Source organism: Lolium rigidum, chromosome 4, assembly GCF_022539505.1.
Source record: "Lolium rigidum isolate FL_2022 chromosome 4, APGP_CSIRO_Lrig_0.1, whole genome shotgun sequence".
NCBI lineage: Eukaryota > Viridiplantae > Streptophyta > Magnoliopsida > Poales > Poaceae > Lolium > Lolium rigidum.
Genome location: NC_061511.1, coordinates 147,084,999 through 147,099,434, shown reverse-complemented (window position 1 = coordinate 147,099,434; position 14,436 = coordinate 147,084,999).

Sequence of the window (14,436 nt, the reverse complement as noted above, 5' to 3'; positions counted from 1 at the left end):
GGGAGATCACCAACTTTGAGTCTCCAAAGAGTTCCACTGCTTCTGCCCCGGCTTCAATTAGCAACTCCATCTTCTTACGTACTGCTTCATACTCAGCAACATTATTGGTGCAAGGGGTAGATAGCCTGATGGAGAAGGTGTAGGTTGCCCCCCGGGGCGACACGAGTAGGATGCCGACGCCGCAACCATCATCGCAAACTGACCCATCGAAGAACATGGCCCATGCACGTATAGACAGTGCTGCTATATTAGTGTTGATTCGTTCGGCGATTAGATCGGCCAAGGCCTGTCCTTTGACTGCTTTCGCAGGTTGATATCGGAGATCCAATTCCGATAACGCGAACATCCATTTACCGAGTCGGCCTTTCAAAACAGGAGCCGACAGCATGTGCTTGATGACGTCTGATTTGCAAATGATGATGATTTCTGCCGTCAGAAAGATGTGCCGGAGCTTGGTGCAGGTAAAAAATAGGCAGAGGCACAACTTCTCGATCTCCGGGTACCTCGTCTCTGCATCCAACATCCTTCTGCTGAGGTAGAAAGCAACTCTTTCCATGCCATCATAGATTTGCACTACCACTGAGGCGATAGAAGTATCGGCTATCGACGAGTAAATATAGAATGGCCTATCTTGCTGGGGCGGAACCAACACGGGCGGCTTCGTTAGATACTCTTTAATCTCGTCAAACGCTCGCTGTTGCTCTGCCCCCCAGTGAAACTCCTCATCAGGTTTGATTTTTACTAATCCCATGAACGGCTCAATTCGTCCTGACAGATTAGAGATGAACCTTCTGACGAAATTGATTTTGCCGATGAGACTTTGGAGTTCCTTCTTGGTCGTCGGTGGCTTCATTGTTCGCACTGCCTCTTGACTTTTCAGGCCAATCTCAATTCCACGTTCATGAACTAGGAAGCCCAGGAATTGACCGGCCGTCACACCAAAGGCACACTTCTTTGGATTCATTCTAAGTCCGAACTTTCTAGTTCGGTCCAAGATGCGTCGCAAATCCTCCAGATGTCCTTCCACTGAGACAGACTTGACCACCACGTCATCAATGTAGATCTCTACCAACTTGCCGATCAGATCATGAAAGATGTAATTCATGGCTCGTTGGTACGTTGCACCGGCATTCTTCAACCCAAATGTCATGACCACATACTCGAACAAGCCCACCGAACCTGGGACTCTGAAGGCCGTCTTATGTATATCTTCTGGAGCCATGAAAATCTGGTTGTAACCGGCATTGCCATCAATGAAGCTTAAAACCTTATGACCGGCCGCTGCATTGATCAACGTTTCAGCTACCGGCATAGGGTACTCATCCTTCGGAGTGGCTCTGTTGAGATCGCGAAAATCTATGGCGACGCGCCATCGGCCGTCCTTCTTCTCCACAGGTACGATACTAGATATCCACTCAGCATACCTGCATGGCCTGATGAACCCGGCGCTCAACATCTTCTCAATCTCCTTCTTAACTTCTTCTAGAATTTCGGCCTTCATCTGCCGTGCTCGTTGCTGGAACGGCCGAAATCCTTTCTTGAGAGGTAGCCGATGCTCAATGATGCTCCTGTCTAGCCCATGCATCTCTGTATAATCCCAGGCGAAACAATCTGGGTATTCTTTCAATAAAGCTATCATCAGGCCCCTCAGATGCGGATCTAACTTTTTGCTGATAAATGTTGGTCGTGGCTTATCCCCAGGACCAATGTCGATCTCTTCTAGCTCATCAGCTGACGTAAACCCATATCCTAGCTTTCCGTCGCCTGTTAGATCGACGTTGAACACAGGCAGAACATATGGCGAGGATAATTTTGGCCGATTGCTGGAATCGGCCTCCATGTTGATTGAATTGCTCAATGAAGGTTCACAACTTGTATGTGCTCCCTTACAGGAGGAAGCCTCCCTATCACGACTACGTGACATGTTTGCAGTGAGACCCTTGCTTTTTACTTTTTGGGGCCGATCGCAGGGATCGGCCTTGCCACGTATGTCGATGGATGTTGCTCTTGCTACTCTATCAGGCCGGTGGATAAGACCAGCCTCACCCCGTTTTTTGTCACCTCGATGCGATCACAGCCGTCCAAACTGATTCCAGAGAGCGGTTCTTGGTCTTCCGAATCCCAAATGTTCATGCCGGCTATCGAGACGTCGATCGAGTCATCCGCATGTACGACTTCTACGTCGTCTCCATCCCACTGTATCAGGCATTGGTGCATTGTAGATGGAATGCAGCAGTTGGCGTGAATCCAATCCCTTCCTAGCAGGGCAGCGTAGGTGCTCTTGCTGTCGACGATGAAGAATGTCGTTGGGATCGTCTTTCGGCCTATGGTTAGATCCACGTTTAGGACACCTTGCGTCCCTGATGCTTGGCCGTTGAAGTCGTTTAGTGTGATGTTGGTCTTGATCAGATCGGCACTGGAGCGTCCCAAACGCCGTAGCATGGAATATGGCATTATATTGACCGCTGCTCCCGTATCAACCAACATCCTGCCGACGGGCTGCCCATTGATATAACCCTTTAGGTACAGAGCCTTCATATGCTTGTAGCCCTTCTCCCGTGGTTTTTCAAAGATGACGGGCTGTGGACCGCAGTCAAACTGTGCTATCGGCACTTCTTCAGTTCCTGGGGAACGAAACTCTGATGGAAGGAAGAACACCATGTTTGTGCCAGCCGATGTACCCACATCGGCTTTTTCTTGCTTGGGACGCCAAACTTTCTTTGGTGGACGAGTCTCTTCGTCCAAAGTCTCGCTGAATTTTCACGGCCGGATCGGGCCGCGCTTTCCTCAACGTGTGCAAGTATCGTGCTTCGGCTTGCTCCAAGCTGCGTAGCCGCCGAACCCTACGCTTTTGGGAGTGGCTGAGTCCATCGGGGCACCACCTTGGCCGGTGGTACCTATCCTCTTCTTCATCTTCGACTCCTCAAAGTCTTCATCTTGAGAGGACTCGAGCATGTTTGTTCTGTGGCGGGAGAGGTCCTAGACGCTTGAAAACCGAAACTTCTCCTCGCATCCTTCTTCCGGCGTCTACACTCCGGGCGGTTGTCGATTGTAGGCAATCGGCTCATCCCCGAGTCCCAGCAGTGTTTAAAGAAGGGACAGTCCCAGTGTCTATCCATGTCTTCCTGCTCCCTTGACCTCTCCTTAACGCGGTGCTCGCGTCCTTCGTCGTCTCTGTCGTGCCGACGGTACCTTCCTTTATCTTCATCGGACCGGTTGGATCTCTCGTCGTTTCTGTCGTACTGCCGACGTCGGTCATACTGATATTCATATTTGTTGAGGAGGTGCGTGGAAAGTGGCTTTTGGTATCGCACGCTTCTCACTTGTTCCTTGGTGAGGTACCGCTTGTCATCATATCGGGGCCGGTCGCGTGGATCGGCCTCCTCCTTTTCCTTTCCGCGGGAGTGACTGCTTTCCTCCTTATCCTTGCCATGGTGGCGTACAGGTCCTGCCATGTTGACATTAAACGAGAAATCCAGTCGACGCCTCGCGGAGTGGTTCGGTTCCACCATGTTGACGCCAGGGAACGGATGGGTGTCCACTTTCATGGCAAACTGTCCGAAGAGCAATCGGCCTTGTTCTATCGCCACTTGGATCTCGCTGACGAAACACCTTGCGGTCATTGGTGGTATGGGTGAACGAGTGATGCCATTTGCGGTACGGCCTCCCGTTCATTTCTTGTGCTTGTAGGGATTTTACGGCCTTCGGGTAACTTCAGCTGTTTTTCCTTAAGCAAAAGATCGAAAATCTGCTCAGCCTTGCTCAAATCGAAGTCAAACCCTCTTGGAGGCCCTTGTGGTTTTACCCACTTGCGGGACACGGGGTTTGCCCCCGAGTCCACTCAGCTACAGCCACCTCTAGGTCCGGTGCAGGATCTTCGACTTCTTCCATCTCAACCAGGCCTATCGGACGCTTGAACTTGTCTTGGTACAATTCGAGGTGCCGCTGCTCATACGACGTGAGTTTACGCACCATGTGCGATAATGAACCGTACTCTGCTTGGGAAGTCAGATCCTTGATCGGCGTTGCGAGGCCCGATGCTCGCCAGATCGATTGCTTCCTTCTCAGATAAACGAACCGAATAACATCGGTTCCTGACAGTCCTGAAACGTTGGATGTATTCAGATACTGTTTCTCCCCGCTTCTGCCGCACCTGTGTTAGATCGGCAATGCCGGCCTCGGTAGCTTCTGAGTGATATTGCACGTGAAACTGCTCCTCCATTTGCTTCCAAGTCCGGACTGAGTTTGGTGGCAACGACGTGTACCAACCAAAGGCTGATCCCGTGAGAGATTGTGCGAAAAACCTCACACGTAACTGGTCTGACGCTGAAATCATGCCCAGCTGCGCCAAATATCGGCTTACGTGCTCTATTGAGCTAGATCCTTCTGCTCCATTGAATTTTGAGAATTCAGGGAGCCGATACTTGGGTGGCAGCGGGATCAGATCATACTCGTCGGGGTACGGGTTGGAATAGCCGATTGTCTTCCTCTTCGGCAGGATGCCGAACTGGTCTCTCAAGATGGTGCTGATCTGTTCCATGGTATTAGCTGTAGGGACCGAGCCTTCATGACTCGTTCCAGTAGCATATTTAGCCAGCCATGCTTGTTTGTCAGCATCTACTCCAGAAACCCCTGTTGGTGCAATCTGGCTGGTGCGCGCCAAGGCATTGCAGTCCGGCACGTATGTGCACACGTATCCATGTGGGATCTCCTTAGGCGGCTCATATAGGAACTGGCAATCGCTAGGATCGCCTCCAACCTTGTAGACAACGTACGCCGGTGAACCCGGCGGCTCTGGTGCTGCAAGCGCGAATGGTAGCGGCGGTCTGATCTGGAGCGGTACTTCTCCCTGGTGAGTCCCTAGGGTAGGTCCTGACGGGGAGTACTGATGCTTCATGATTTCCTGCACCACACGGACCGCGACGCGCTCTAGAGTATTCACCAGGCTTTCAGAATAGCGGTGTAGAGAATGAGCCGCCATGTAATTGATTTCCTGGCGCAGAGCTCTGGTACGTTCCTCCGAAGGGGTGGACAGGTCCACTCCGTCAAGAACACCCTCAGGGGAGAACCCCTTCCACCTTACGCCATGTGAACGGGTCCTCACGAAGGAGCCGATGAGATCGGCTTCCAAGATGGCTTTCATCTCATCATACTTCTTCTTCTGCTCTTCTGGCAGATCTGCGTACGTGACCGGTTCGCCAACCACCTCCTCCGCAGCTTTTGACATGGTTGCTGTAGACGTCGATGTTGTTGCAGAGTGTCCCACCGGGCGTGCCAGAATGTGTTGCGGTCAGAAACCCACCGGCGAGCAGCGACGGGCAACACAGTAGAGCCGGGAGGCTCCCAGGATTGCGGTTGACCCTGGTCCCTCGGGCGACGGCCCGCAATGCCTTCCGGCACACGTCCCGGTGCTTACGAGGGCGTGCCACCTGACCTATACCTGGTCGGGGAAGGTGATGGATTGCTTCGACTAGTTTCCTGCATGGCAAACACGTAAACATTAAATACGAGCCCCGATCGGCTCTTAAGTTGTTCTGTGGATCGGCTCCAAGAGCCGATTGCCCCATGGTTCATGTTAGATTTATAAGGACATGGGGATCATGCTTTATCAATATCAAGCTAAACTAATCTACGATAGTCTAGGGTTTTCACCGTATAATCGGAACATCCTATGCGTAATTGAGCCTAGCAGACACGTAAGATGATGGAAAACCAGCCCTAAAGAGGCCTAAAAACCAACGTGAAGTTGATCCCCGGAACAATCCCTCTAGAGCTTGATAAACCACACCTTACGCACTACCGGATCCTTCAACCCGTTTATAAGGCCTAACCATACGGATATCAAACCAATCCTTGAAGAACAAGGAGCAACTATAACGGATTAGATCTACTAAATAACGAACAAGCAAGATGCTGCCCTTACACCTAAAATAGGTGTAAGGACAGCTAGATATCGAGGGGTAGCGTAGCTAAACAAGTACATCGTGAAAGCATTGTCATCAACCCCAAAACACCTAAGATAAGGGTGTTGCTCGCCATCAAAAAGGCTTCAGCACGAGCAACACCAATAACGAATAAATCGATATCGCCTAGATCGCAAGATGCGATCTAGGCAGCATGTTGCTTACCCGGGAGAAACCCTCGAAACAAGGGGTGGCGATGCGCCTAGATTGATTTGTTGTGAACGTGGTCGTCCTCCTTTCTCAATAACCCTAGATACATATTTATAGTCCGTAGACTCTCTAACTTGGGAATAAACCCAATCGTGTACGAGCTAAACTCTATCTCTTAATTCTAACTAAATCTACCATAATATACAGATACACGGGCCATCTAGCCCCAACTCTCGTACAAGGCCGATTCAGAGACACCCCACGTGTATATCCTCCAAGCCCATCTCCATCGCGGCCCATCTCCTGATTTGGCCAAAATCTGGTGATAACAAGAGCATGGTAAGTGTCTTGTCTTGTCCTTTCTTCTTGGCATTGAGGCGGGTAGCTTGGCGAAGTACATGTTCTTGTATGATGGCTCTTGTGTCTTCATGTAGTTTCTTCACAGTGATGGCGCACTTTCCGAAGTCCATGTTGGTTCTCTCATGAAGAATTGGAGGTGGGTTGTCGCTTCCGAACAAGAACTTGGGTAAAAGCAACTTTCGCATAGAAGAATCGGGTATGCCAATTTTATTTGCCTTGGACAAGAAACCATCATGCAAATGGAAATCAACAAATTCTTTTTCAATGGAACACTTGGAAAAAATGGGAACAAAAATTGTGTCGGTGTAGTCAACCTTTTGTAGGACAAGGAGTGGTGTATAGGGAAGTCTCATTTGCAAGTCATGAAAAGCGTGTTGTGTACCGTTGTCCCAAACAAACGGAACATTCAAGAGGCAAGTAATGTTGCTAATGTTTTTCATAAAGCGAGTACGGAACACGGCAAGGTCGTGGAAACTTCAAGCTTGAGAAATTGTGGTTGGCGTGGGCCACTTATGTATATCCTCAACTTTCGAAAAATCCACTTCAATGCCAATAGAGGAAACCGCAAATCCAAAGGAAATCAACTTTTTGTGTGCAAATGGGCATAAGATGCACAAGGCTTCTCTCACATGTATAATATGGTCCTTGAGATTCTTGGAACACATGAGGGTATCATCAAGGCATACAATAACACTCTTGCCAACAAGATGTTTCAAGATATGTTGCATAAGACGCAAAAAGAGTGACGATGGAACAACCCAAAGGCATGACAAGAATTGTCGGAACCACACGTGGGCTAAGGTTTTCATAAACATACTCATGTGCTTGACGATCATGAGTTTGATGTAGCATTTCCTCTTGGTCGTCGGGTTTGGTGCGGTAAGAGGTACATTTTGGTAGTGTGGCGCCTAGCATGAGGTCGATGTGGTTCCCTATGCCTTGAAGAGGTGGTAGTCCTAGCGGAAGCTTGTTGAGGAAGACATCTTGAGACTCCTTCAAAAAAGACAACAAAGACGAAGAAAGTGTTGTTAAGTCGTTAGTTTCCGAGGGTGGCCCCTTGCAAATGAGCACATAGTGCAATTTTGTGGATGGGTTGTGGTGCACTTCTCTCATCTCACTCTTGGTGGCTATGAGGACACTCTTCATCTCGCTCACATATAGCTTGTGGAGCTCACTCTCTTTTTGGTGGATCACTCTCTCACCTCTCATCTCACTATTGGTAGTAGCTTACTTAGCCCTTGCTAAAGCCTTTGCATTGTCCGCAATTATTTGGCTAGGAGTCATTGGGCGTAGGATGAAGGGCTTGTCGTCAACCTTGAAGCTATAGGCATTTGTGTAACCATCATGGTTTGATTTCTTTCCATATTGCCAAGGGCGACCAAGTAGCATGTGGCACACCGTCATAGGTACTACATCACACTCAACGGTGTCTTCATATGCGCCGATCTTGAAGGATATTGTGACGGTGTGTTGGATCTTCACATTTTCGTTGTCACTTAGCCATGGTACATGGTAAGGATGGGGATATTTCCGGAGTGGGAGGTTGAGCTTGGAGCATAGTTCGGTGCTTGCAAGGTTGTGGCAACTACCTCCATCGATGATGACCTTGATTGACTTGCCATTGATTCCGGCTCTTGTTTGGAAGATGTTGCATCTTTGGTCTTCATTGGGGAGTGCATAGGTTGTCAAGACTTTGGTCACCACAAGTGATGGGCTTGCATCATGCACACATAGGATTTGCTCTTGATCTTCCAATGCATCATCTTCAAGATTGGTTGCGGCTTGCACTAAAGCTTCATATTCACCTTCACTTAAGTACTCCACATCTCCATCATCGTGAGTTATCATAAATCTTGTGTTCTTGCATTCAAAGGATTTATGTCCTTGGGCACCACACTTGAAGCAAGTGATGTTACTAGATCCCGTGGAAGCTTTGGAGGACATAGTTGATTGCTCCGGCTTGAAGCTTGTTGTCTTGATGGCACTTCTTGTTTGCTTGGGAGGATCCTTGGAGGCCCTAGCACTTGTATTCTTTGTGCTTGAGGAAGCATTTTTTGCATTTCTTGCGGCGAAGAATGTCTTTGACTTTGCACTTGCTAAGTCTTCTCGCACTTGGCGCTCGGCCCTTGTAGCTTGATGAAGTAACTCAACCATGTTCGTGTAAGGCAAGAATTCCACTATCCTCTTGACGGGGATGTTCAATCCATTCAAGAACCTTGCCATTGTTTGTTCTTCTCGTTCATCCACATTAGCACTCATCATGGTTATGTGCATCTCATTGTAGTATTCCTCAACGGACTTGAAACTTTGCTTGAGTTGGGTGAGCTTGTTGAAGAGGTCACGTTTGTGGTGAGAGGGCACAAAGCGAGTGTTCATCATGTCTTTCATCTCTTCCCATGTGTCAATGGGTTCAAGAAGGTTGGCTTCACGTTTGTCATTGAGTTCATCCCACCATACACTTGCATAATCTTCAAACTCTAAAGATGCCATGGCCACTTTCTTGGCATTGGAGTAGTTGTGAATGCGGAAGATCTTGTCTACTTTGCGGACCCATGATAAGTATGCTTTGGGGTCTTCTTCTCCTTGGAACTTGGGCATGGTGAACTTTAGCTTCCCAAAGATTTATTACTCATCACGGACATTGCGTCGATGTAGTGGTCTTGCATCCTCTTGATCCTCATTATGGTTGCGAGGTTGTTGATGATGATTCTCATCTTCATTGCGGAGATTTGGATGAGGAGGACGCCTTCCATGTGGTGGCTGAGGGTGTGGCATCACACTAGCTTCACTTGGGGATTCGTCTTCATTGTGGTGAATTGCTTCACCTTGATGGGCATTTGGTCCTTGACGAGCTCGATGATTGAAAGGATTGTGTCTTCTATTGTCCATGTTGTTCATTCTTGCGCCATTATCTTTAGGAGCATCAATATTGATGATTTGGCGTTCTTGATTCACTTCTTGTTCGGCGTCATTTTTTGGTTGCCTTTGAGCATTGACCACTTGAGCTTGACGAGGTTGCTCTTGTTGTTCACGTGCCTCTTTCTCATGGCGAAGACGTTCTTGCTCATGTGCACGAAGGAGATCTTGATCATGACAAAGACACTGTTATTCTTCTTGGAATTGAGCTTCACGGTTTTCTTGTTGTAGCCTCTCTTGTTCAAGTTGAACACGTGCTTGCTCCGCATCTTGAGCTTGTTGTTGAAGTACTTGAGCATCCACATTATGGTGGTGTGGGTCTTCATTAGAGGCATGATGAGATGGAGACGGATCTCGATGCCTTGAACTATGAGCGCGATGACCTTGAGTGTTGGCTTCGGTTGTTGGCGATGTTGGCGATAGCTTGTTCAAGGCATGCCAGCCTTTCTTCTTGTCTTCTCATGCTCGCCATGTTTGGTTGACCTTGAGTAGCGAGTGTAGCCTTCAAATCGTGGCCTTGTGCATCAATATTCTCATGGAGGTCTTGCACTTGGACATTGAGGTCTCTTCTTTGCACTCAAGCTCGTTCTTCATAGTGTAAGACGGTCTCGTCCATCCTTGCCGTGAGGTCATGGATACTCTTGTTGACGGTTTGAGTAGCTATCCAATGTTGGTGCCGTGTCATCGGAAATTGGTTCCCCTCTCCACTAGACATGGTTACAAACTTAAACAAGAACTATGTTGTTGGGGGTTAGAGGAAAACTCACAAGTAAGTCAAAGAATCACAACAAAATTGGAAAGGTGTGTCAAGGTGAGGAACAACCGGTTACACACGTAAAAACACACGCAAAATGCTAAGAACTCTATATGGTGTTAGGTATGGGTGTGGAAAGCCAAATGGAAGAACCAAACAAAATGTATGTTGTCAAAAGTGGGTAAGATCCAAAGGTCACAAGTCAAAAGCGGTGATCACAGAAGGCATACACAATGTGGAACACACGCACGGGACAAAATGGGGTTAGCGCGACCAAGGAAAATGAGCATGAACAAAATTGGTGCTAACGAAGACTACTAGCTCGGTGTCACGCTAACACAAGAGAGACTGTGGCTTGGTTGCAAAATTGAGAAGCAACAAGATTTGCGCAAGACGCCTCTCTTCTCGTTTCTCTCTTTTGCTTATAAGCTTTGGACTCTTTTGTATATATGTGTCACTCACACACTTTTTTTTCTTTTTGTAGTTTTCTTTCTTTTTCTCACTATGTAAGGATACTACTCAGGGTGGGCATTCGGTTTTAACCGAAATTTCGGTTCGGTTTTTGCGGTTTTTGAACAAATTCGGTTTTAAAAAATGGTAACCGAAATTGGCATGAAAATTTAGGAAACCGAAGATTCGGTTAACCGACAAATTCGGTTCGGTTTTCGGTTAACACCGAATGAACCTACTCACTTGAAAAAATAGTAGGCATCACCGAAGAAAGCAAATAGTGATTGACATATCAACACAAAAAGCATCAACTGCGCAAGAAATCGACAAATGAGCACCAATCGTGGAGGGATGCTATTTGGTAGGCTGCGGCACTCGTGGTACATGTGCATCACTCGTGAGTGATTAAACGGGATAGCTAAGACTTCGAGCGACGTGTTCTATTATGCAGGCTTCACCCTATATTCAGAAAAAGCTAGTACATCAAAGACCAAAGTCATATATTGAATGAACAATTTTTGGAACATCAAACGCAATTGGGCTTCTATGGAATGATCGGTTTATGCACAAATTGATGGTAGGTTACTCAATTCGGTCTATTCGGTCTTGTTCGGTTGGTGGGGCTAAAAACCGAATTCTACCAAATTTAATTCGGTTAGTATAAATGGAAACCGAAAAAATAGCGGTTAATGAAAAAAACCGAGATTTCGGTTAGTTCGGTTTCGATTTCGGTTCGGTTTTCGGTTTCACGGTTTTTATGCCCACCCTGAGATACTACTATCTATGTAAATATGTCACACTTCTTTTGCTTATATTTTCACAACAAGCTTGCTTCATAGCTTTGCTCACACACGCACACCCTCACGGTCGGGATGCTTGCGCAATGCTTCACAACACTAGAAAACCACTCTCGATGGGAAAGGTACGCAAAGGAAGCTATGGCTACAAGTTAAAGGGAAAGTTATACCACTGGATGATGGTGGTCGACGATGATCTCGAACTTGCGATGGCGGTGGAAAGTGTCAAATGAACCGCTTGGATCCTCGGGGTGCCGTCGTTGTTGTCGATGTTGCGGAAGCTTGTGGTAGCTAAAGTGGCACTCAAAACCGAAGTCCAAACACAAAAAGGCAGTACCAAAACGAAAAACGAAGTTAGCTGTCAAAATTTCGGACGGGCGGAACTTCCGGTGTCTGGGGGTGGTACTTCCGGTCCGGGCGGAACTTCCGGTCCTGCCGGGCGAAACTTCCGGTCTCAACAGATCTGCGGGCTGTTCGTCAATTTGGGCGGAAATCCGGTCCAAAATCATTTGAATTCGTGGAAAATTTAGCACTAAAAGCTGTGGGAAGGTGGGGGAGTTGTAGATCAACACCAAGGACAAGGTTCTATTGGAACAAAACCACCAAGAACTCAACAAATCGCGAGATCCAACCAAGGCCAATTTGGGGCTATTTTTGGGATTTTTGAAATTTTCTCAAGAACTTTTTTGGGGGATATCGGGGTCAAATCCGTGGCAACCAAGGAGCTCTTGATACCATATGATAAGGGTTGAACCCTAGGGGAGGCCCGATCTTCACGAATTTGGGGACGGGGGTGAGGAACACGAAGAACACGGGTGGAAAGCGGAGGGGATCGAGGATACAAACGCAACACACACACACACAACCGGTTGTTCTTCGTTGGCCCGATACACCAACCCAATAGAATTGTAAGGCAAAGACCGACAAGGAGTAGAATCTCTCACAAAAGATTGGCAAGCAATCGGTAGAGTTCCAAAGAGGAAAAGAGTGCAAATAGATAGAATTGCAAGAAGCAAAAGATCCAAAAACATTAGAATTCCTAGAATAGAAGAGACCAATTCCTCAGAAGATCCTTGATAACTTCATAGATTGACTGATGAAAATATGCCAGGGTTAAGGTTTCAGCTGCAGCTATGCATACATATATATAATTGAAGCACGTATGTGTAACAAATAAAATAGAGATAATAGATTTGTGAGTAGCACATCCAAAAATACTCTTGCCCCTAAAGCCAGATGTGACAAGAGCCTAATGGTCCAACCACTGTACTTATAGTCGCATGCAACAATAGTTATTATGTAAATTAATACAGATCAAAGCCTTAAGCTGGATGATTGTGCCATAATCCGAATGAATCACTAAACATGTACCATTACTTTCCCCTTTTTGTCACTGAGGTTTCGCGGTAGCACACCGTTCTCCACTCATCCTACCACTTCCCTTGATCGAATAGAATGATATGGATACCTGCAGATCACTGGGACGAGGCAAAGAGATAATGATACAAGATTGCAAAACTCATATTCAATCCTTAAACATATAATAAGATTAGATGCATATAAACGCTGCGAGGATTCATCCCAACCCGCATCCTGTGAGGACTACTCACACATAATATCAAGACCAGATTCAAAGATAGAAATTATTGTGCAAAATACTTAGATTGAAATCACAATATTCTTACAATGGTCGCCAATTCTCAAGGAGATCTATATTACAATGGTGATGGCTATGGACATGGATGGAAGATGGGATGGATGGACTATGGTCGTGGATCTCCTCCGGTGTGGTGCAGATGGATCCGATGGGTGGCAGCTCTGTTTGGCGACGAATGGCTCTCTTTTTAGCATCGGTCCCTTCATGAAACTTATAGGGTTTGACCTCGGGAATGCAGCGGCACACGGTACGGGCGCACAGTATGGGCGGGGCTTGCCCGTACCAATGCCCATTAAAGGCCCTGGAACCACCTCTTCGAGCGTAGTCGACTGTGCCATGCTCCTGACGCGATTTTCTTCAGTAATTGCATGTTCATTTTTCATTCTGACGTGATTTCCCGCACATCATCCAAAAATAGAAGAGATTACACATTTTTGCATTAATTAGTCATTAGTGGCAGGTTGAGAGGTGAACTAAGTCAATTTCTTGACTTAGCTAAGGGTTTAAACTCGAGAAAAAGTGGCGTATTTCACAGCCATCATCTATGAACTATCTATTGTTTTAATCAATGTTTGTCTACATATTTGCACTACATCACACATGTTTGATATATTGTTTGAGCCAAATTTTAGATATAGGAACCTAAGAGGATCTCCAACATACGCGCTAAATCACGCCCGCGCTGTAAACCCGACATTTTTTTTGTATGCGGGCATCGCCAATAAGCGCTCGAACAAACGCTGAATAATAGTGTGCGCGGTAAATAGTTTTCAACGTGCGAGATATTGCGGCTCTACACGCGGCACCACGCACGGTAAAAGAAGAGACAACGCGTGAAAGCCAACCACTGTTCCAGTTCCCCTCCCGCGCTCTTGATTTCGCCTCCTCTCGCATCGGTGCCAGCAATTTACCTGCGATAGACAGCCGCTTCATCCCTCCTGCACCAAATCTCGCTGCCGCCGACACCGATGGTTCCATTCCGTCGGCCTCATGCTTCCTCGCCTCGGCGATGGAAAACCCTAGCGCCGGGCTAGTGCGGAACCTGTTCGTCACGCCGCGGCTGAACGCGGCGATCGGAACAGCTGCGCAAGCGCCACCGCCACAGGGGTCCGTCGGACCGGGATCGTATGCGCCCGACCTGCCCGAGAAAGTGACCGCAAGGTATAAATCAAAATACTTTTACTTGTAGTTGTATATGGGATAGATGAGTAGCAATTGATAGAAACATTTCAATGTGATTGAGACATACATGTCATATATGAATGTTGCTTGCAATTACTTTGCAGAAAAAGGGGAAGGTCGGCCAACTACACCGCCGAAGAAGATGTTTTGCTTTGCAGAACATGGTGCAAGGTGGGCATGGATCCAGCCACCAGCATGGATAAAACT